This window comes from Sturnus vulgaris, chromosome 14 (genome assembly GCF_052056855.1).
Source record: "Sturnus vulgaris isolate bStuVul1 chromosome 14, bStuVul1.hap1, whole genome shotgun sequence".
Lineage (NCBI taxonomy): Eukaryota > Metazoa > Chordata > Aves > Passeriformes > Sturnidae > Sturnus > Sturnus vulgaris.
The window spans coordinates 15,935,792-15,960,048 of record NC_142256.1 but is presented as its reverse complement, the minus strand read 5'-3'; the positions used below and the strand labels follow the sequence as shown (position 1 = coordinate 15,960,048).

The 24,257-nt window shown below is 40.4% G+C and overlaps 1 long non-coding RNA gene across 5 annotated transcripts in view; it reads left to right on the top strand.

Moving 5' to 3' along the window:
- Nucleotides 1–1,565: 1,565 nt before the first annotated feature.
- Nucleotides 1,566–24,257, top strand: part of LOC148222161 (uncharacterized) — a 516,376-nt gene continuing 493,684 nt past the window's right edge. For all 5 annotated transcript variants that reach the window (XR_015806785.1, XR_015806786.1, XR_015806783.1 and 2 more), the window contains exons 1-2: nt 1,566–1,855; nt 12,555–12,617. This is a non-coding gene — a long non-coding RNA (uncharacterized LOC148222161). The remainder of the gene's footprint in view (nt 1,856–12,554; nt 12,618–24,257) is intronic.

The following is a 24,257-nucleotide window of genomic DNA, read 5'->3' as shown; positions in this document are numbered from 1 at the left end:
TTCCAGTCTTCTTTAGCTGACTGTGGGGAATAGAGTGCTCTATTGAAAATCTTACAGTAATTTACAATCTATATACATGTGTCTGTGCATATATGTGTATGTTTGATATAGGTATGTTAATGGATATCTTCAAAGTTATATGCTGGGTCTATAACAAAAATGTATGAAAAATGGTTAAGGCATGCAATTAATTTCAGCAGTTTCTGACTTAAATTATTTGTGTGCATAGTGACAATATTTGAGTCAATTTAGACTACACTTGGAATAGAGATTTCAAGCTTCATAACTAATAGTGAGCAAAACCCATAATCTTTTAATGGATATCAAAGCTACACACAGCAAAAGAGAAGAAACAATCCAAGAGTGTTTTGTCATCTTGTAAGGTTGTAAAGTACTTCAGTGCTTGCTGCTGTGAATAATACAGATGTATTGTGAATCTGTGTCTGCACACATCAGCAGCACTGCCAATGTTCTGATGAAGACTTTAACTAAAGACTCAGATTTTTAATACAGAACTAAAAACCAGGCTCTTAGTCTGTTCTCAAGTAGTGGCACGAATTCAAGAGTGGGGCTGTCATTTTGTTTTGCTTTAATGCAATGTTTCCAGAACTTTTTTGAGAACTTTCAGTGAAAAACATGGAAATGAAAGGGGAGTTCATTATGTGGATGCCCAGCTATAGATTTTATCACACAACTGTATGTGGACTTTGGAAATATGCTTTGTAACTAAGAACCAAATCCCTGATTTTAAAAACAATGAAGAAGTATCAGCAGCCAACAGAGTAGCCATTACTAATTACACCTGAGCAAGCAAAGGGATTTTTCATACAGTCATGTATAGTCTTACTTATTGTGTGTACTTCTGTACGTGTGTGCATGAGCAGCTAATATGGACAGAGAGGCCAGAGCCAAATCCCCAGACTGAGGCACTCCTGAGCTGTGGAGTGTTCAAAATCCAAATCAGGGCTTTACAGCTTGAGCCCTTCTCTAATATTTATTCAGATTTATGATAAATGTAGTACTTTAGAGCTAATTCTTGTTCATAAAGTATATATTGTTCACTCATGACCAAAGTGTATAAATATCATGCATTTATCTCTGAGCCTGTAGACATTTAAGCCTCTCTGTTCTTTGGGGGGTTATTTATTTATTTACGCCTTTGCTTGTTTGATAGATGGCAGCAGATAAATGTTTCCTAACTGGAGATGTCTCATTAGTTTTTGCTTTTAATATCATCTGTCATATGGCAGCAAACAACAGGGAATTTTTGCACATTTGTAGGACTGTACTGCGTTTTCACTTAAAGCTGCTGCTGTGCTCTCATAGGTGAGGTGATAGATAAATATAAGCTTTCTCTTAAAGACTATCTTCAAAGAAAATGCATTTATACTCTGACCAAAGCCCTATCGTCCTGTCATTACAGCCTCACTCTTCTCAAGGAAGCAAGCTTGTTGTGTGATATAGAAGGTGGAGACTGGGAAGCTGGCTCTGCTAAGCCTTGTCTAATGCAAACTGCTTTAGTATGCACATCACATCATGCCGGCTATACTGCAGGGAGCAGGCAGTTATCGCACAAGCGTGCATCCTCAGAGCCAGGATAAACACTCCGTTACTCTCCCTCTAAACTGCTCTTCTGGGAGGGAGAGAAAATAAATAGGGAGTGAGAAAGGCATTTGAAGTAACCTTTTTAAGAAGGAGGCAGCAGCCAATAGAACCTTTATTTCTTTTTTTTTCTTTTTTTCTTTTTTTTCCTTTCCCCACTTCTTACTAGAGAAATTTGTGTTACCTCAGCAATAAGGAGAAGAGCCAGCATCTAGGGTTCCAGACTGTGAGGGGGAATAGCAACTTGTACCAGGTAGGAAGCCCTTTCAACATCCTTTTAAATCCATGCACCTCAGTTACTACTTGCTATGTTGCTATACAGTGTCTGACTTGTGGAGACCTTGTGTCTGCCAGTCACCATTCCCCGAGTGAAAGAGACCTTGGGGAGCTTTAATTGCCAATGACCTTCAGGGTATTTCTTAGAAAGACACTGGTACTTAGTGCTGTAAAGTAAAGAAATCTATACTTTCATCCGATGGCTTAAAGTGTGCATTTAGCATCAGGATGCAGCTGGGTGAAACTGCAGCTGTTACCCATCTACAAAACCATGTCACAAATGAGTAAAAATTAGCCATTTTATAATAACTGAAGCAGCTGCTCTGCATTTTTAGCAACACGGCTGTAATACTTTCCAAAACTTATTACCATAAATTCTTTTTATGCTGGTAAGTCAGCAGATATATTTTGCTATATTCAAAGTTATTTTGACAGTTATCTACTATATTTTCATAGTTACTTATGCATATTTTATTAAGACTTTTCTAAACTTTCTTGAGGCAGCTGTCTTGTGGCAGGTTAGTATTCCTGCTAACAAATAATTTATGTAATAATTGTAGTGAGTGGTTATGATACTCGCTTTACAGGGTTGCCTGCTGCAAGCCTGTGGGAATGCAGACACCTCCTGAGATGTATGAGGGTTGGGGTGGGATGGAGCCTGAGGTCACAAATGCTCATTTCATCTGCCTTAGTACTATAGGACAGAGGGCAGAGTGAGGAGGAGGTGGAAGCTATAATTGTGCTTTGTGATCACATTGTACAGTGTTTTTCTCTGTGTACTTTTATTTGTGTTCACTCACAGGAATGAATGGTCAGGTAATATCTGTTCCACCTGTACTGTGTGTATTGTGACAGGCATGTGACTTAATAAATTTATTAAAAACAGGAGTAGCATTTCCATGAGTTCTGAGGTTAAGAAGTCCTGTGAGGCTCGCCATGGTGTCTGTGAGACTCAGAGGTTCATTGTGTGATCAGTTTAAGTTGTTGTCTTCTGAGTAGCTGAGGGAGTTTGAACCAAACTTTCTCAATCTAACATTTTCTTCTATATATCAGACCAGAATTCCCCAGACAGGGAATTCTTTAGGGTAAATATCTATACATATTTTTAAAGTGTAACCAGTGATGTCAGCAAGTATACCATGCCTAAGAACTCTTTTGCTTGCAAGAATACCTGAAAACAGTGTTCAAAACAGTCAGAGCTTAGGTACCACTGCTGTAATAAAAAAATAAATACTGATAATAGCACAGCTCTCTCAATACCTACACAACCTTTTTTTTTATGTAATTGCTCTATGCAGAAATAGGTCTATATATTTTGTTTAAAGGTATCTTGTGACTCTTATCTGTATGAAAAACTATTGAGGATATCTAAATCCGTAGCCTTTTTTTCTGGTAAGCATAATGAAAAAAACAATTCTTAGAAAATGAGAATTGTATCTGATAGCAATAAAAGCTAAGGAGGTACAAAAGAAATAGCTTAGAAAATTACAGCTGTGAAATAGAGGTGAGATCTAGTCAGTGACCAGCACTGGTTAGAGCATCTGGCAGTAGGTGAGAACAGTTTTACCCTCTGTTTCATCTGTTCTGAGAAATTCAATGCTTCAGAAAAATCACACTTGGAAAGTACCAGTTCAATTAGCAACCTAGGTGGGAAGGAAACTAGAACGGGAAAGTGATGTCTTGACTCCTTTAATTTCTCTTAATATATGAAGTTTGAGATTATGAAAATTATACTCACGCCCTTCAGGTTGTTTTAACAGGTTGATGTGAAACTGAAGTGAATCATTACCTTAAAGAGAAAAAGGAGATAATAAGTTGAACACATCAATGCATTTCAGTAGAGACTCATAAAATTCAGGTTTCAGAAACATTTAAGGTGAATTACAGTTGGTAGGTTTGGGATTTATGGGGTTTTTGTTTGTTTTTGTTTGTGATTTTTTAACCTCCAGTCCAAATGCTCATACAGGGATATGTAGAATTCTCAGATATTCTTAAAAAAATATTAATTGACTCAGGCCTTAAATTTTGGCTTGAAAGGGTTTGTAATTTATTAATGCATTGTCATACTTTGTAGGTTTCTCTGAGAGGGATCACGAGGACTGTGCATTGGGATCTATAGGTAGCTTGGTATTGCTTGCAGGTCACTACCTTTCTATGCCTCAGGTTACTCATAAATACAGGTGTTGGCAGCTGCCTATTTGGAAACATATTGCAGATACGAGTTTTTCTAGATTATCCTCACTTAGACTAGAAGTGCTTTATGTAGATTTGCTTTATTGTGACTCTAGTTCACCTTGTAGCTTATGAACTTGGCTTTAATTATTTCTCTGGGTTTATTACCTGTTGTTTACCCTACTGTTTTCTTCATTATTATAAATCATGTTTTAAACTATAAAACAGCAGAAATCTTCATGCTTTATCCCTACCCTGGAAGAGACTCCCCTTACTGCAGAGAGCTTAGTGGGGATGTGGGATGGCCCTGTCTATGGGGGGAACCTGTTACCTTTAACAAGACCTCTCAGAAGCTCAGGAGTCACTGACAGCAAATCTATAATGTCTGTGTATCTAAAAGTGTATTGGATTTACTGTCCCAGAAATCTTATTATTTCTCAGCAGAAATGGTGCAGTTGGTTCTGCGTAGTTTTTTTAAATGTAAAACCAGACAAATCTGACTTCCAGAGTTATCAAATCCAAATATCCAGAGGTATCAAACTTAGCTGACCTTGCAATGTCGTACTGCAATGTGTGGGTATTCCTTTACATTAGTGGCTTTGAACAAATCTCTCTATCAGTTCCCAGAACTACTATTTTAAGATGGAAAACTTGGACTCCTAGCACCATTGGAAATCACATGAAGTTTCAGATTTGTTGCAAGAGTCTTATCTGTTGACGTATGAAAGGAAAAGTCCCTCTCTACAACTAACTGATGTTTCTTGGTGCTTTTTGACACTTTATTGTATCAAATAATTGGCCTGACCTGAGAGTCTGATGTTAGTAAAGGGACTATCAAATGCAATGAATGACGTTCTGTGTGTTGATATTATCCTGTATTACTGTGGGTCCCCAGAGTGGCCATTATCTTTTAATCTAGATTTAGTTAATTTTAATAGCTTCCCTGTTTTCTTGGAATCAAAACACTAAACATGCAGTCCCAGTAATGTGTGATGACTGCAAATTTATACATGAGGATTTCCAAACAACCTCACAGGTGGCAACTATACTGAGCAGACCTGTCAGCACTCAGGCATGTCTTCCTTCTACTGTAAGCATGAACAAGACTATGAGACAAATTTTTTCTTTTTCCACTGTCAAGATATTCGGTAACATTTTTCCAAATGAACTGTTGAAGACAATCAAGGACTTTTGTACTTTGCTTTCGACGTATGCAAGGGATTAGAATTAATGGTTGGACTCAGGGGATCAGGATTAATGGTAAAGGCTGACTAACACTAACTAACCATTAGACTTCACTGCCAACTTTAAGAAAATAGTAAGTTACTTAACACCACACAACTTTTAAGATTTATTTAAGCAATAATCCCCAAGAAGCCAATCATTACTAGCAATTAACTGTTGGTTTGTGGGTTGTTGGATCATTAATGTTCTAACTAACTGACTGTTAACTACAGTAACAACAAATTCTGAGGTATGCATTTCTTCTGACTGTGGGTTTTGTGTTATATAACTTTTTAATCTGCCCTACACTTTTTTAACAGCTATTTATTCTCTGTTAGTACTTTTTGATGCTACGTGGAAAGGCTGTCATGTTGGAGCTGTATTTATCATACCTATCACACAGCATCACAGGCTGGAAGAGACCTACAAGATCATCAAGTCCAACCCATGCCCTAACACCTCAACCAAGTGCCCACCCAGTCTTTTTTTAAATACATCCAGGGATGGTGACTCCACCACCTCCCCAGGCAAAGCATTCCAATACTTTATTATCCTTTCTGTGAAAAACTTCTTCCTAATATCTGTCACGGCAGAGCGCTGGTGGAGTGCCACGACCTTCCAGAGAAGCATCCTGGGGACACAGGCATGTCCGTGCTTCCAGGCAAGATGATTTATCTTTTGTGAATACACTTCAGGCAACACTGGAGAGAATGACAGGAGCCTTGTATGGTGTTCCATGGAGAAGTTTATTGAGCGTCTTCCATGAAGGGTACCAGGGACAAAGAGACTCAGAAGGACTGAGGGAACAGGGCTTATATGGGAAAAGTAGGGGGTGGGGTAGAGCAACAGGCAAATCCGATGAGGGCTCAGGGGCAGAGCAAAGGGGGTAGGGCCAATGGGGTACAAACAATTTGCCTAGAGCAGGGAGGCATGTTGGGAGGAATTTTTCCTAACCATTTAAAGAGATTAGCGCCTAAGAGTATTCCCTCCAGGGAAAAGAGGCAAACTCTTTCTTAGCCAGCCCACTGGCCTCCACAAATACCCATTCTATATCTCCCCTGGTGCAGCTTGAGATTATATCCTCTGTTGCTGTCTGGTGAAAGAGACCAACCCCCACCTGACCACAGCCTCCTTTCAGGCAGTTGTAGAGTGACAAGGTCTCCCCTGAGTCTCCTTTCCTCCAGGCTGAACAACCCCAGCTCCCTCAGCCGTTCCTCACAGGGTTTGTGTTCCAAGCCCCTCACCAGCCTCGTTGCCTCCTCTGGACGCGCTCAAGCGTCTCAAGGTCCTTCCTAAACTGAGGGGACAGAACTGGACACAGCACTCAAGGTGTGGCCTCAGCAGTGCCGAGTACAGGGGAAGAATGACCTCCCTGCTCCTGCTGCCACACTATTCCTGTTACAGGCCAGGAGCCATTGGCCTTCTTGGCCACCAGGGCACACTGCTGGCTCATGTTCATTCAGCTGTCAGTCAGTCCCCCCAGGTCCCTTTCTGCCTGGCCACTGTGCAGCCACACCACTCCCAGCCTATAACGTTGCAGGGGGTTGTTGTGGCCAAAGTGCAGGACTGGGCACTTGGACTTGTTCAACTTCATCTGATTGAATTCTACCCATCCCTCCAGGATGGGTACCAGTTCCAGGTCTCTATATAGAGCCCTCCCACCTTCCAACAGTTCGACACATGCTCCCAGCTTAGTGTCATCTGCAAATTTAGTAATACCCTCATCAATAAAAATATTGAATAGAACTGGCCCCAGCACTGATGCCTAAGGGACACCACTGGTGACTGGCTGCCAGCTGGATGCAGCACTGTTCACCACCACCCTCTGGGCCTGGCCATCCAGCCAGTTCTTAACCCAGCAAAGAGTGCTCCTGTCCAAGCCATGGTCTGCCAGCTTTTCCAGGGAATGCTGTGGGAGACAGTGTCAAAGGCCTTGCTGAAATTCAGACAGACAGCATCCACAGCACTTCAATCATCCACCAGGCGGGTCACCAGGTTGTAAAAGGAGATCAGGTTGGTCAAACATGATCTACCCCTCCTAAACCCATGCTGACTGGGTCGGATACCCTGGCCATCCTGTAGATAATGCATGATGGCATTTAGTATAAACTGTTCTATAACCTTACCCGGTACTGAGATCAGGCTAAATGGTCTGTAATTACTAGGATCCTCCTTGCCACCCTTTTTATAAATTAATGTCACATTGGCCAGCTTCCATCATCTGGAACCTCACCAGTGAGCCAGGACTGTTGGTAAATGATGGAAAGTGGCTTCACAAACTCATCTGCCAGCTCCCTCATCATCCTGGGATGGATCCCATCTGGTCCCATAGATTTATGAATTCCAAGCATCTCAGTGGTTCTCTGACTGCCTCCTCTTCCATAACAAGGGGACCATTCTGCTCCCTAACACCATCTGCAAATCCAGGAGGACAGTTATCCTGAGGACAAAACGTCTTCCCACTAAAGACTGAGGGAAAGAAGGCATTAAGCAGCTCCGCCCTTCTCATCCCCAGTTACTAAGTTCCCTCCCTCATCCAATTTGTTCTCAATTGAGAACAAAGGTTAGTCTTATCCTTCCTTTTACCATTAATATTTGTAGAAACATTTTTTTATTATCCTTTACAGAAGTCGCCATTTTAAGTTCATACTGAGCTTTGGCCTCCCAATTTTTTTTTCTTACATGCCTTAGCAGCCCCCTTAAATACTTCCTGAGACACGTGACCCTCCATCCTTCCCTTCCTTCTTTTTATTCCTAAGTTCCTTCAAAACCTTCTTGCCCATCCAGGCTGGACATTTGCTTTGTCGACTCATTTTTCAGCATACAGGGACAATCTGCTCCTGGGCCCTCAAGACCTCTGTTTTGAAGCACATCCACCTTTCCTGAGCTCCTTTTTATTTAAGGGCTGCTTCCCAAGGAACTCTTTGAATAAGTCTCCTAAATAGGCCAAAGTCTGCCCTCCAGAAATCCAATGTAAAAGTCATATTGATGTTCCTCTTGATGTCATCACCAAATATTGAGAATTCTATAATTTCATGTGCCCCAAGCAGCCTCCAACCACCACATCTCCCACCATCCCATCTCTATTTGCAAACAACAGATCTAACATAGTCTCTTCTCTGGTGGGCTCACTCACCAGCTGTGATAAAAAGTTATCCTCCACATACTCTAAAAACTTCCTGGGCTGCCTCTTTTCTGCTATATTAAGTTCCCAGCAGATGTTAGGTTAAAGTCACCTACAAGAACAAAGGGCTGATAATCCTGAAGCATTCTCTAGCTGCTTAAAGAATAAGTTGTCCACCTCTTCTTCCTGATTAGGAAAAACTCTCAGTAAGATCTCAGCCTTGTTGGCCTTCCCCTTAATTCTTACCTACAGGCATTATAGGCATCCAACTCCATTTTCATTATTTTCAATACCTTTGGCATCAAAAGTCTCCCCAATATAAAGGGCTACCCCTCCACCTCTTCTCCCTTTCCTATCTCTTCTGAAGAGCTTGGAGCCATCCAGTGCAGCCCTCCAGCTGTGTGAGTCATCTCACCACGTTTCTGTGGTTGTGCCTCCATCATAGCTCTGCTGTTGCACCATGGCTTCCAGCTCTTCTTGTTTGTTACCCATGCTGTGTGCATTGGCATACATGCACCTCAGCTGGGCTACTGATTTCACCCCTAACTCAGTCTTACTGCCCTTGGGCTTGCTTTCAGACAGCCCAACTGTGTCCGCTTCCCCCTTCAAACCTGGTTTAAAACCCTCTCAACAAATTCTGCCAATTCATAAACTAAAATCCTTCTGCCCTCAACAGATGGAGCCCATCAAGTTCCAGCAGGCCAGGCACTGTAAAAGTTGCCTCATGATCAAAGAACCCAAAATTCTGCCAATGACACCAACCATTGAGGTAGTTGTTAATAATGTGAGCTCACCTATTCCTTTCACTGTTTTTTTCAGCCACCAAAGGGACTGAGGAAAAGACTACCCATGTGTCTGCCCTATCAACCACTTGACCCAGTACCCTAAAGTCCCTTTTAATTGCCCTAACACTCCTCCTTCCATCACTGCCAGCCTGGAGTACCAACAGTGGGTTATAATGAGTGGACCAAATCAGCCCAGGAAGTCTCTCAGTGATGTCTCTTACCCGGGCCCCAGGGAGGCAGCACCTCTCCCTGTGGAATGTCCCTGATGACATATGGGGCCCTCTGTTCCCCTCAGAAGGGAGTCACCCACCACGACTACCCTTCTTTTCTTTTTGATGTCAGAGTTGGTGATGTGTCTCACAGATGAAGCATAATTGAGAGGTTCACTGGTCAGATCATTTTCTTTGCAATCACCTGGCTGACTCTCTAAACCCAGGGTCTTGTACCCATTCTGAAGTGGCACCTGGCTAGGGGATGGGGGTCGGGAGAAATTTTTATTATGGCCTTGCCAAACAGGGACCCACTTCCACTCCCCTTCATCGACCAAGTGTACTCCTATTGCCTGGCAGTGGGAGGTTTGGGAGTCCTCTGACTCCTGGTGGGCCTCCCTCAAGGATGGAAGGGTGGAACTCCACCAATCTATTTCCCTTTCACTTTCCCTAATACTCCTTAGTCTTTCAACTTCCTCCCTAGGCTCGGCCGCCAGTGAAAGATCATTCACCTGTTCACACCACAGGCGGGCTTCTTCTGCAATGCCCCCTGCTATCCCTGATAAGCTCAAACACTCCACACAGGAATGGATCTGCACGGGCACATCCTTTTTAAAGGGTTCTATTTGGTTACACACCCTTGTACTTACTACGGTTTTTGATCGTGTATAGACCATTACTAACAAAAACCCCAAAATCAATCAACCAACCGAAACACAGTAAGCAACACACAGCAAGCCTTGCTAGCAGGAAGAAACCTGCTTGCCTTCCTGCTTGCCTGCCTGGGCAAAGCGCCGTGCAAATTGCCGTGCCCGGCTCCTGTTTGCCTGCCCCTGCTCGCCCCGCTCCTGTTGGGGTGTGTTTAACCAGCCCGCTGCTCACCGGCGGAGGAAGCCCCGCCTCGCACCCGTGTAACTCACAGGAGTGAGGAGCACACCTGCTTCACTCTTCTTCAATCAGCCCACTGCTCACTGGCATATAAGGCTACACAAAATGTGAAAAATTTGGGGTTTTTTGCCTGAAACTTCATTGCTGCTTTTTAAAAGACACTTAATGCAATACTTATGTTTATATAATAATTTAAAATAAAATATATATCTGATTTCTTAAAACATTTTTTTTCCCTAAATGAAATTATAACAACCCTGATCTGATTCAATCAGTCCTAGCAGCAGTGTTTTGCACAAGGAAGTTCTGATACAGGTCATTTGTAGAATAAGAAGAATTGGAGAAAATACCTTGTCATATTTTTGCCTTATCAAGATCCTCAGCCTCATTGAGAGTATAAAATAGAAAGCAAAACTGAATGGTGAAAGACACAGAAAATAAACTGAAAGCTGAAAAACTGCTATTTTAATAAGTTTGTTTAAAGTTCTGGTTTTATTTAATGTTGTATTCTATTTCATTGTTTTACTTTTCAAGGGTCAGAAAAATTAAAGGAAAGAAGCAGGCTAGATATAAAATTATATTTTTTATAAAGTAACACAGCTGTTTGATCTCTGTGGACTTTGCTTGCCTGATCCAGGAATCACCAATAGCTTAGGGGTCCAAGTGTGCATGTGTTGACTTTTCCTTGATGGAATTGAGGTGGGCAGCTCTACTAAGCCTGATTAGAACCATCACAAAATCTGCCACGCTACAATGAAATGTAGGGAGATGGATTTAGGTCGGTATTTAATGAGCCCCACATACGACACTGGCAGGAAAAAAAAAAAAAACAACTTAGAAGTTAAATACGTAATCTGAGTAACTTAGAATAAAATAAAACAACCCAGACACTGGCTTACATGATTCTTTAGTCTGAATCTTACCTAGGACAGAAGATTTTGTTTGTACAAACAAAAGGAAATAGTACATAAGGATTTGTACAATGCACCCTCAGCAGGTATGGCAATGACTGAGCAGTGTGGTGTGGTTGGTGCTGCAGGGAAGGGATGGACCCAGAGGAACCTGGACAGGCTGGGGAGGTGGGTCTGTGCAAAGCTCACCAGCAAGGCTACATGTGGGTTCCTGCATGTGGGTTGACACAAGCCCAAGCACAAACATAGCCTGGGTGGAGAATGGCTTGAGACCAGCCCTGAGGAGAAGGACTTGGGGCTGTAGGTGGATGAGCAGCTCAGTGTGATCGGCAATGTGTGCCCACAGCCCAAAAAGCCAAACATGTCCTGGGCTGCATCTGAAGAATGTCAAGGGAGGGGATTGTCCCTCTCCACTCTGGTCTGATGAGACCCTGCCTGGAGCACTGCATCCAGCCCCAGGACCACAACCTGAGAAGGACATGGACCTGTTGGAGTGGGTCCACAGGAAGCTACAAAGATGCTCAGAGGGCTGGCGTAGCTCTCCTCTGAACACAGGATGGGAAAGTTGAACTTGTTCAGCCTGAAGAAGGGTCCAGAGATATCTCATTGCAGCCTTCCAGTGCCTAAAGAGGATACCAGAGAGCTGGAGACTTCTTATACAGGCATAGAGTGAAAAGAGAAGGGGCAATAGATTTAAATTGACAGGGTAGATTTAGATGAGATGTCAGGAAGAAGTTCTTCCCTGTGGATGTGGTGAGGCACTGGAACAGGTTGCCCAGAGTAGTTGTGGATGCCTCGTCCATGGAAGTGCTAAAGGCCAGGTTGGATGGGCCTCTGAGAAACCTGGTCTAGTGGAAGATGTCCCTGCCCATGGCAATGGGGGTTGGAACCTGATGATCTTGAAGGTCCCTTCCAATCCAAGCCATTCTATGATTCTATGAAAAATTAATCACTCTTTACAGTTCAAAAGCTCTTGTTTTTATATTTCTTTTAAGCAACCAGGCAGTGTCAGGGTTGATGGCTGGTAAAATTTGTCAGGATTAAGGTTATGTATTGTAGAGATGCAAAGGAGGCAGAGAGATGGGAGCACAATTTTAATTATGTTATAGTGAATTAGTTTGGTACCATAAATGCATCTCTGAAGTACCTCTTTGAATAAAGCAACTTATTGTGGAAAATACAGGAAGTGGAGAGAAGGAGGATCACTGTGCTCAGCACCCTACCTAGCACAATGTGCAGCAATTTGAAGGTACCTGTAAATAAGCAGAAGAAAGCAACACAAAGTTTGAGAAAGAAATTACTTTTGTGAAGTGGCCATGCTGTTGGTGTAGTTTCCTTCTTTGTTTTTTTCTTTTCACTTCAGTGTCAACCAGACGGGTACAAATCTCTCAGAGAAGACACACATCATTCAAGAGAAGGAGTAAAGGTAAAACAGTTGTTCTTACAGACAACTTGTTTATTTTGTGATGTCCTTTCTTAAAATGACAGCATTTAATTGAAATAGGTTTTCCTGGTATAAAATACATCCATCAAGCTGTTGACATTAGTGCTTCATTGAATGTGAGGCACACCCCAGTGTTCCAGAGTGGCTGTATCTTTATTTACATTTGCCAACAAAACACCTTTCAGATTTAACAGCAAATCACCACACAACATAATGAATCTTTAAGTCTGCAGAAATGAATGACAAGCTTCTGTGTTTTCTATTGCCAGGATAAAAGAATACTTGTGTAGTATAATAAAAGAGAAAAATTGTTTTCATAGAATAAAACTAATTTTGCCTTATTAATACTTTATCTGTAGACCTATAAATAAGAGAGCATAGAGAGGTAAGGAAATTAGAACCCCCTTTCAAATGAATTGTGGCCTTTAAGTACTCAAATATTTGAAATTAATTATTCTTTGGTATATTAATATCAATTTATAATCTAGGATCAACATTTTTTGTAAGGGAGCATAATTCAGGCAGAATGACAGATGAATTACATGTTGCACTGACAGGACACCCAAACAGTTCAGTGTGATTTTACTGCAACAGAAAGCAAAGGTCAACTGCTTGAAGCTGAATTATCAGCTGTGTTGGGGTTCCAGCCCAGCATTCACCACCGGGAACCTCTGCAGCCAGACAGAAGAACAGCTGCACTTGAGTCTTTCTTTATTAACCAGGAATTTTATTGCCCCCATCTCAGTTGAGTTTCCTAAGAAACTCCTTACAAGGTAGCATAAACATGAGAGATTCCCTGAGGTCGATGTTCCCACCTTATCCCCAGACACAGCATGGCAGAGCTGGATTCCTTTTCTGGTCTGGGCTGCAGTGCCAAACACCCAGGGCTTCCTGCCTGCTGGAGCATTTGTCTTGATTCATAAGACACTGAGCTTTTTAGGGCGTTATTTAAAAAGTACTTATTTGTACTCTTCCCTTCAAATGGCCCATGAAATACACTTCATGTTTTGAATTTGTAGACTGAAAGAAGAGTCTGCCATTTTTTCCAGGAACTGTACAGAGACCAGTGTGAGGTGGAACGTAAGGAATAAATTACAGCAATGGTAGAATGTCTTCTTTGCATGCTGTATCCTTGCATAACATGGTCTTTCTTAATGTCCCTTTGGTATGATGCTGAAATTTCCTGATTCATGCAAAAGGGATTTGGATATCTGCACCCAGGATAACACCACAGGAGACTTCCCCATGTTTTGCAAATTAGCCTGTGTTCTCTCCTATCTTTAGATGCTTATCCACAATTCAGCTCCACATGGCAATTTGCTTCCAAGCAATGTTAGTCCACATAGAATTCTAAAACTTGGCTAGTCATGGGGCTAGTGACAAAACCTGTCTTCCTCAGGACACATGTTTATGTATGAGGAGGTAAAGAACAGTCCCTGTCACTTAGGGCTGTGTTTGATTCTTCTTCCATTTTTTTCTTCATCTGCTTGTGTTTAAAACCAAGGGAATGAGCTGACAGGAATTAGCTTTAGTAGCCCAAGACACAAATAATTTTTTACTACCGTGACTGTTGACAATTTTGAAGAGAATTACAATAGGATACACACTCTGAGAGCTTGTTTCTCTTTCTGTAGTAAATTTGAATAATCTTTCTTTCTGTATGACTTTTCTCTCTGAAATTCTATGAGACAATATGACAGGGAGCTGTAATGCTTAATTATTAAAAATCTAAATATATAGTGTTCTGCAGAGAGGTAAAAATGAGCTTTTGTAGATCTCATAAAATTGTCTGAAGGCAATTCTTCCAATTATGTAATGAAAAATGTATAAAAACCAGAGGAAAAATTTAAAATTTATTTTAAAAATTGTGCTTAATTTAAAGACTATCTAGATTTTCAGAATACGTGTTCTCATTGCAGTCTTTGGAATGAATGTGTTTAGAGTTTGATGTGACACTGGAAGGGTTTTGCTTATTAGACTCAGGTGAGTGCTCCAGGAGGCTCTTGGAAAACCTCCAATTTTCCCACTTCACTATCAATTAATTGCACTCTTCAAGTTCATGAAGTTTGCCTAATTATTTGGGAATGTTCGGGAGCTGCATTTACATTTTGAGCAGTGGCACAGTATATGAGAATACAGTCCAGCAAATACCATGTGCTGAGACACTGACATTGTTAAATGTTTTATAACATTTAGGAAGAGGTGTTAAGAATTGGTGTAAAGGTCTGCATGGGCTACACACTGTATCTTGGCAAGTGTGATCACTGCAGGTTACAGGGGAGGATCAGTGTAGATGTGTCCTCTGGCTTCCCATAATTAGATGAGGTCAGAAGGCAGACTGAAGGTGACACCCAAGTCCATGGTAAAGTGTGTGTCCTCTGTGTGTTTCTAGAGGAAGAAGGATGCTGAAAGGCAGAAGGGACAAGAAGAAAGGATTCTCACAAGGTGCTGGATTTTTGCTGTGCAGCACATAAGAATACCTGTTCCCACATGCAGTATTTCATGTAACAGACTGTTTCACTAATATTTTCCTGCAGGATAGAAATGGACTTCTGAATTTCAAGAATTGTTTTGCTGTGCAAATAAACCCAAGGACAAAACTGACATGCAGTTTCTGTTCTTCTGATCTGCCAGTTAAGGAGTAAAAGGATCCTTCTCCACTCTTCATTCTTTCTTTGAATATTGCTAGTGGTGTAGCTAATGTTTCTGAAGTCCTAATGTGTATCAATTGCATTGTTTTCTAAGTATTTCTAAGCTATCTGGTAAAATACTATGAAAATAGTTATTCTCAAGATAGGTAATCATTCAAGCCTTTGAGATGGAAAACTCAAAAGCAGGAGGAAAAAACTCTAAAAAATAGATTTCTTTGTAGCGCAGCTGGATTGATCATGAGAGATAGGCCAAGAACTTCATTTTCATGAAGTTAACATTGGTTGGTTGATCACTCAAATTTATATTTCAATTTTTCAGTGTCCTGGAGCTAGCATAAACATGTGTTTTTCTCTGAACTTGAGGAAGTTTCCAGTGCCATAAATTGATAATGGTTAGACTTGCCTTTAGAGATATGCTGTTTTCCTTGTGGTAACTTTTTTCATGATAAATGAAGTAGCTGTAAATATCTATATCTATATCCAGTAAATACGTGCAGTCACCTGGGACGTCTCCAGGTATAGGCACCTGTTTAGTGTAGAGATGTCACAATTGCAGTGCTGTGAAGTATGATGACTTTAGTTTAGACAATGTGCTATATGGAGATAGTCAGAAACGTGAAAGATGCATAAAGCAACTGGTACCATGCATAAGTAGAGTGCCTGGATGTGTCTGAAAATTCTGGTTGTTTTTCGGAGAGAAAGACCAGATTATTCTGGAATTTTGCTTCAAGTACTTCAAAGTCATTGCAGAGACAATATCCATTACTGTAATCTGCCAGGGACACACTAAGGTTATGTCAGGTAGTGGGGCTACAAGTCAGTCTCTCAAGAAATGCTCCTGGTATATCTTGTTTTAAAAATTTAGTAATTCCCTTGAAAAAAGAAATTATTCTGAAGCCAAAAAGGCTTCTGGGCCCTGTCACAGGGGGCTTCAGAATTCCATGCAGGAAGAATAAAATGACCTTGAGGACTATAGTAATACTATCTGAATGAAATTCAATAGGACAAAGTGTAAGATCATGCACAAAACCAATACATTTCTGTTATAAGCTAGGAGCTTGTTAATTGGAAATGACAGAAGAGGAGAAAGTCATAGGATGACTGCAAGTCATCAGTAGAAAAACATCAGTGAATAGGGCAAATACAATCTTACGCTGTGCCAGATGAGATATTTGCATTAGCAAAGGAAGTAACAAACACCTCAACTAGGTCCCACAGAAACAATAATGTGAGATATTTGTGATCGTTTTCTTTCCTGCTTTTAGTTAAGGTGAATTCAAACTGGAACAGGTGCAAAAAAAGGTTACTAGGATGTTCAGGAGAATGGGGAGTCTTATAAGAAGAGTCTGAGAGACCTTGTGTTTAGTCCAACCAGATAAATTTATCAGAAATGAAGCAGTAAATTAGAAAAAAATACATAAATATATTTAGGTTGGAAATAAATGTGTCCAGTTCTCAGAGGTGTTGTATTCTGGTGTATTCTGGACTCAATTTTAGTGGTGGTCAAAACCCCCCACAAACTACCAGCCTTTGGGCTAGGACCCTTTTGTCTTAAAGGGGAAAATCTAACCTGCCTGCTTGTGACTGAAGGGAGCCAAAGAGCAAGGGAGCTCAAGAGCAATCATATCCAGTACTTCTAAGCATTTATAAGGAAAAGCCAATATTGAAATAATTTCTGTAATTCAGGTACTGCTGGGTTCATGTGTGGTTCAACCACTGTTTATTTGGATTGTAATGGAGAGAGAAGAAATCAGCTAAACTCATAAACTGCCAGAATGGTGGTGTCAGACTGGGAAGAGCTGCAGTGTTATAATGGCATTGATAATGCAGCTTATGCTCACTGACATATTCTCTTTCTGTTTTCTCTGTAAGGACACATCCTGCAAATACCTTCCTGGATATTTGCTCAGCTAAAATATTGCATTTCAATCTACTTATAATCTCATTTTTCCAAATCCCAATGGCTTAGATCCAACTGGACCCCACGCCGATCGCAAATAGAGCAAAGAAGGGCTTGAACTCCTGTCATGCAAACAGTTTTTCTTAAGAACTTGCCTTAATGATATTAATGAACTCCCATAAAATTGCTATCTCTCCCATCCTGCTGATCTGAAATTCTAGCTTTGCAGGTGTTGGGTGGTTTGGGTTTTTTTCTTTTTTTTTCCCTCATAATGAGCTGACACTAATTTCTTGCTGTTCTTGGCATTAGCCACTTCCTCCTTGCTGAGCTGAACTGGGACTTCGAAAAACAACATCTCTTCTCTAGTGTGGGAAATCAGTGGGCATGAAATAGGAGGAATTGCTTTCTTTGCAGTCCATTCAGTATGGCCATGGAGAGATATTTTGGATAAAAGGGAAAGAGTGAAAAATGTGTGTGACAAATGCAATGGAGACTAGGATGAAGTGTAAAACCATGAAGACAGAAAGTTTGACAATGAAAAACAGGGAAGAGGAGCAGAAATATTAATAAAATCAAGACCAACATAAGCATGGCAAATTACCCCTTTTAACTGTTTATTTAGGCTGAAAAAGATTGTCACAAGTCACATCAATTTTAATTTGTACTGCAAAGTGTGTAAGTAGAGCTATATTTTGTATATTTGAACTGTTTGTATATTTGAAAGTGTCTGTCAGCCTGCTCCTGAGAAGTATCCAGTGCTATTGGCTGTACTGAAGGAGGCTCGAAATCTCACTCATGTTTAAGGCTATCTTTAAACCCACCTGAAGATCCTGCAGCCTGAAGCCTGGTCCCCACTGGCTGTTTTGCCACCCAAGAGGTGTGATCTTTTTGTAGCCATTTCCAGTTTTTCCCTCATGGCTTCACATCCGAGGGTTATCTAGGTTGGGAGCAGCCATCTCTCCAGGATAGTCTCCCACAATAGGAGAACCCTTCCACAGCTGATAGACTTTCTGACATGTGTGTTGTGCCATTGGAGTGAGAAAAGGTGCCCAGGAGTGCTGCCAGGATAGTGAGCCCTGAAGGACAAACTCCTGACTCCACTGAGCTCCTGTGTTATGCTATAACATTTTCTTATTCCTTCCCAAGTTTTCATACTGGGATTCACATCCCTGCAAGCTCAGTCACCTTGGGAGAACCCAATTCTTTTGCTTGTAGAATACTTAGTGTATCTGATCCTCCTGTGTGCACACTTACTGGCTATAGCAGTAGAAATCTTACAGTGAAATCAGCTGGGAAATTCTAAAATGCCTGAGGGTACTGGACTAACTCCGACAGCAGATAGTAACTGAAGTTCCTCAAATACTGTCAAATGGTAATTGTGGGCTTAAATTGCAGCTTTATTGTCACAAAGTAGAATTGCTGGGAGCGAGCTCCTAGAGCCACCATGCCCATGTACAGAATCTTTTTTTTTCTTCCTCCTAACTTGAGTATTTGCTGGATTATATCTTCTTAATCTTCAATATTAACACTTATTTATCTTTTGATTTGGTTGCTGAACTACTGGTTGTACCTAGTTAATGGGGTGCACTTAGGCAGGCAATGATGAGAAGCAAAGATGTTTTCTTTTAGACTGAGTTTGAAGGTGATCATGAAGTAACTTTTAACAAGAAATAGTAATGTTCCATTTTGCTCCATTAGAATTCATTATTACATTGACTGCATATGTTCTTTTCAAAATGGAAGTCAAAGAAATACTCTTCTCTGCATAATTTCTAAGCTAGTCAGTTCCTGTGATGATTTGACAATTCCTACTTCAGTGGATAGTATCCTTGTTAATTGTCTTCAGAAGGTGAAATAATATATCTTTGCCACAGAATCAAAGGCTGATACAGTACCAAAACCAACCCCTAACACCCCTAAGTGTGCTCTCAAAGTACAGTTATTGCCAGCATAGGCTTGATTTTGTTGGCTGTTTTAATACTTAAGAAGAGGTAGCAAGTAAGAGACATCTTGAGTTTTGGGAGAAATATTAGAATAAGATGCTAATTTAAAGCTACAAATTCGAGTATTCTTCCTTGAAGCTTGAAAATTCAACTTTTTTTTTATAGCATAATGTAGAGAATGACTGCATAATGTAGAAAAACGAAGCACTGTGACAGATTGATTAGGAGATATGTACTTCTAGCACATTCACTATCAGAAAAATGCATGATTACATAAAGACTGAAGGAATAGAAATGACTCTTCATATCCGTCACCTCTTCTCACACCATTCAAAATCTCTGCCTATGCTTCATATAGAGTTTCAATTCTTGAATCACACAGCTGACAAAGTTTCACATAAATTTATCTCAAGGAGTATTGCTTGAATTGATTTAGGATAAACTGTCTTACTTCAGAGAGACACGAATCTTAACCTGTGCTTTTTGAAGTAATTATTTTAGTTGCAGGTGTGAAGAATACAATAGTTGTATTAAAACGTGACAGTTTTATAAGCCACAGTGATTGTGAACATGGGAAAAAAATAATAAGTCCAAAGACAAGGTTTGGCAGTATTGTTGAGAGCACTGCAAAATATAAAGCTATGCCAGTCTCACTTTGCATTACCTTCAGTCTTTCTGAAGCTAGAATAGGCTCTTGTTGGGAGACATTGGTCACAGTCACAGATTAACTACTGGAAAACATCTGTGTTGGGTTCACACCAGATTCCAGGAGCTGTTGGTGCCGAATAGGCATGCTACAGAACTGCAGGCAAAGTGATAAAGCAAGCGATTACTCCAGCTGCAGCCAAGTGCCAATATAACTTATAAATATTTTGAATATTTTCAGACACATTAAAAATATATTCAGTAGAGCCAGCTTCTTGCATTTTTTGTTAAGGTACATGAACTTGCTGATGAGAACACAATGCAGAATGCAGAAAAGGCGAGAACAAACATCCTGACAGCAACCAGGTGTTAACCAGGTGTTTTCAAAGAGAACTTTCCTTGACCCTCCTAAAGCACATGGTTCATTACTGAAAGTGTCAAACACATTGTTATCTCTGTTCAGCAGCACTGTACATCAGGCCATTTATTCATAACTTGGAGTGCTGCTTTTATTATAGAATCATAAAATATTCTGAGTTGGAAGGAACCCACAAGTACCGTGGAGTCCAACTCCTGGCCCTGCGCCAAACAACACCAAAAATCCCACCATGTCATTCTTATTGCTGCACTGCAGTTGAGTGCTCACAGGTTTATGACAAGAGTGAGCTGTAGCCCCAAAGTTTAAGGTTATCTGTGGCAGTTTCTTTCATGCTCTCATGAAAAACAAGGTCTGGCGCTGCCCTGAAGAGGGAAAGAGGGTAATTCCTGCTGCAGAAACTGCTATTGCACCCTGACCCCCACTGTTTACTGCTCTCCTCCGTCACACTTAGTGCTCTTACTACAGTACCATTTCTGGCATCTGCTTCTGCCATACTAGCTCACCTTGGAGAGAAAATGAATCAGAATTGCATGTTGGTAGTGGCAGGGAGGAGAATAGCAATTCTCAGCTTTATTTTTCTTTCTCATTGAGCCTTTTTAAAAATTTCTTAACTCTAGTAAGCATTCTCCATATGTGTTTAGTATTTTTACATATGTTTCTGTGTATATTTAATTGCCTACAGAAGACTCTTCCCATTTTGTCTTCCTGCTTCTTGTGTCAACTGTCTGTTTAGATTTTAAGCTATTGAAAAGAGCCATTCCTTTGTGTATTTCCATGCAGAATTCAGTAAGATGCAAGCCTGCAGTCAATTGGAGGCTCTGAATAATCTTGCATATAAAAAGTAAAATTACTAATGGTACTCAGATTTTGGTGTTTTTTAAAATGTCAATGTCTATGCAGGAAAAAATAACAGGTTCTTATCAATAACCATTTTCCTTAATGTGCATTTGTAGATTCCTACAACTCACAGAGAAGAAATCTACAAGTAGATAGCAGTGTAACTGTAGTATCTCTGTTGGCATTTTAACAAGCCTGTTTTTGTGCTAGTTGTAAAACCTCATAGTTTGTGCTTTTGGAAAGATTTTAAGGCTATTCTGTATAGAGAAATCAAGCTTTATGAAGGTAAAAAGATAGAATATGGGACTACTTCTTTTCTGAAGCACACTCTGCAAAGGCTTATGATATGTGAAGGCTTGCCCAGAACACTGTGTAAATTATTTGCTAGTAAAGGTTGTGTCTTCGTACCAATGTTCTATTCTTTTAGAATATTCAGTTTAGCTTCAGGAATTCTCCATTACTGTTTGATATTTACATTAGTGACTTCAAGTCTTTTTCTGGTGAAATTACAATTAGTTTTTGGTTAATGATTATGATTTTATCAGCAAGTAGATGATATAAAGTATGCCTTAATCTTCTAGGCTTATATTGCTTTGCCACCATTTACTGTTAGGTTGTGGTTTTTTGTTGTTTTTGGTTTTTTGTTTGTTGGTTTGTTTTTGTTTTTTGAGGGTTTTTTTAGTATTTGCTGTGGATTTTACGTTCTGTTTGTTAATAATCTAGGCCTTTAGTGGTTGGATTTCTCGCATTTGTAAGTGTGGTCAGAATGGCAAAAATGCAAACATTATGGGAAATGCCAAGTTTTCTAAGTTTGTACTTCATAAAAGTCACTCTTTCCACAGTTAGCACCTGCTATCTTGAAAATCTGTTAGTGTTAGACACCTTTCAGAGAGGAGATTATGTACTTTCCCTGAGAATTGCTGCTATGAGGTGTTTAAGATAAATGTGGATCTGTCTTCCTGTCTTCGTTTTTCATGACAGCCGCAATAGGAAAGCGCCAATCAGTTGGTTAATGAATCCATGTGATAACTTCATGACTCTTCATTTTCTTCCATTCTGCTTTTGGCAGTTGTAGAGATGTTAATCTCTCCACATTTGCACGGGAGAGGTCTGCATTTGAGAGAGGTCTTTACATGCTCTACATACAAAAGACCAGTGTGTTAAAAGGCACCAGTGTTGATCTCATCTGCATTTCATTAATTCCAGTCCCCATGTCTTTCCTGGGCAGCTGTAACCCTTGCCTTTCAGAATCTACCACTCAAATGACACTTCGGGTGTGATAACATCTCCATCATCCCTGTCTCTGCTGAGCTCTTTGTACATCCTCTGTGCTGGTCACACTTCAAAGCCAGATTCTCTAATTTGTTCTCCTGCACAGTTTTCACTGTTGTCTATGTGAGGTGTTGGAAGTTGAGTCCCTGAGGATGAACCCCTGAGCTTGGGCAACATAAATACCCTTGCTTCTTATTCTCTAGTTTTGACTATATTGCTTCCAGTTTTGCCTTTATTTTCTTTCCAATTTCTGTTTTGTTTCAGTTCACTTGAAGGTGGTAATGATTTGACAAAAAACACTCTTCAGATGCACTTCAGGATTAAAATGCAGTCTAATTTGGTGAAAGGGCTTTCGTCTTGTGCATTTGTGGTACCCGGTTTCTTTCACTGTCTGACAAGACTTCCCATGGGCCAGAATATTACATTGCTTAGGAAATGCTGTTAATAATTTGGTTTAAATAAGGACAATTTCACTATCTTAAAATTAAATACATGAAAATAATCCTCATTTTTGTCTTCATAAAAATAAATATTTTAGTATATTTCAATATATAAACTGAGTAGTGGTTAATGGTATTAGAGAGGACATGAGTACTGAAGTTGGCAAACCACTCTTTCATAGTTGATTTTATTTGAGGTTTTTAAAATGTTTTTTATTACATTCATGATTGTTGTGCTCCTTCATTTTCATAATTGGTCTATTATTGCAATGATTCAAACCCACCCATAGTGCATAGATGTGATGAATGCATGCCCTATAGAGAAAATAAAGTAAAAATTAAAATTTCTAACGATCTTGCTGATATTTTCTTCTTTTTTTCATAAGTAAATTATCATACTTTTAAATTTTTGAACTCGTTTTAATAAACAGCATGGGTAATATTTTAAGCCTGTTATACTTTCTACATAAAACTAGAGCAAAACTAATTATTCTTTTCCTGCCTGATATTGCTATCAATCTTATGAGGAGAAACAGTTTCTGCACTATCAGGATTTTTTTTTTTTTTTTGCTAGGCCACTGCTTAAATGCAAAGTGTGTCACTTTATTATATCACAGTGCATATCTCAGTGATCCAGGTGGCACAGTTATAGCACTGTTGATCTTACTTATTCATTTCACAGCACTACAGTAAGGGCTGACAACTGACAGGGAAATCGATCCAGGCTCTGCTAAGGTGGAGCTCATTATTGTGGGATACAACAGGCCAGCACTGGCTGTCAGTGGCAGGAGGCTCTTTCAAATGCTGCCAAGGTCAAACCCATCACAGTAACAAGGGTTTGAGTGAGAAAACCCTGCATGGTGCAGTCACACTGATGTGGGGCAGATAATTTCCAATTCTCACAGGAGCCAACACTTGCAGGGGTGTAACTATTGGGGTGCACTTATAGAGCCAGTCTGTTCCCAGTGCTGAGCGGGCTCCAGAGGATGGCTGGGGAGGGGTGGTGTGCTCAGCAGGGCTGACAGCTTTTCCCTCTCCTCCCCTCTTTCAGAGCCTGGGCACGTTGACCTTTTCCCAGTTCAGCTCCCTGATCTAAGTAGTCGAAATTTGTGTGAGTGGAGGGCCCTTTGCCTGCCCCTCTCCAGACGTGTCCTGACTCCTGTGGGCATGATGAGGCCAGCCAGGGTTAACAGCTGAAGAGCAAAGTCTGTGAATGGAAAAGAGAGAGAGTTGTGTGGAACCCTTGGAGTATTAAATAAACGCCCAGTGTGGCTGGGCCTTGGTATGAGGTTATCACAGCACTGGGACTGTCCTGCCTACTGTGGTCAAGCAAAGAAAGTCTTGTTTGAAGTCTATATATAATATACCAAATAGCTTGACGAAATGTTAAATGATTCACTAGCGGTTTAAAAGGACTTTGGAAGTATCCTACAGAGGCACTACATTTAAAATAGGATAATTTTAGAGTAATATTTAAAGGGCTTGGCGAAATAAAGAGTAATTTTAGTTGAAGATGCATTGTAATTTTCATTGTTTGGACAACAAATAGAGCACT